Raw genomic sequence first — 220 nt, 5'->3', positions numbered from 1 at the left:
CGTCATGCCCCCGTGTGTGAGCGTTGTGTGTTACGCGGATGACACACTTCTGCTCGCCACGGGGGCGGACTGGGTTCGAGCACACGCTCGAGCCGAGGTGGGCGCGCGGCACCCCGTGTCGCGTATCAACGCCCTGGGTCTGAGGGTGGAGCTCTCGAAAACCGAGGCGCTGTGGTTTCACGCGCCTCGGCGACGGGTGCCCTGCCTGATGACCCAACTT

The sequence above is a fragment of the Odontomachus brunneus genome, unplaced genomic scaffold (genome assembly GCF_010583005.1).
Source record: "Odontomachus brunneus isolate Ranch 3 - 2012 unplaced genomic scaffold, Obru_v1 Obru_scaffold_207, whole genome shotgun sequence".
NCBI classification, from domain to species: domain Eukaryota; kingdom Metazoa; phylum Arthropoda; class Insecta; order Hymenoptera; family Formicidae; genus Odontomachus; species Odontomachus brunneus.
This window is presented reverse-complemented; position numbering follows the sequence as displayed.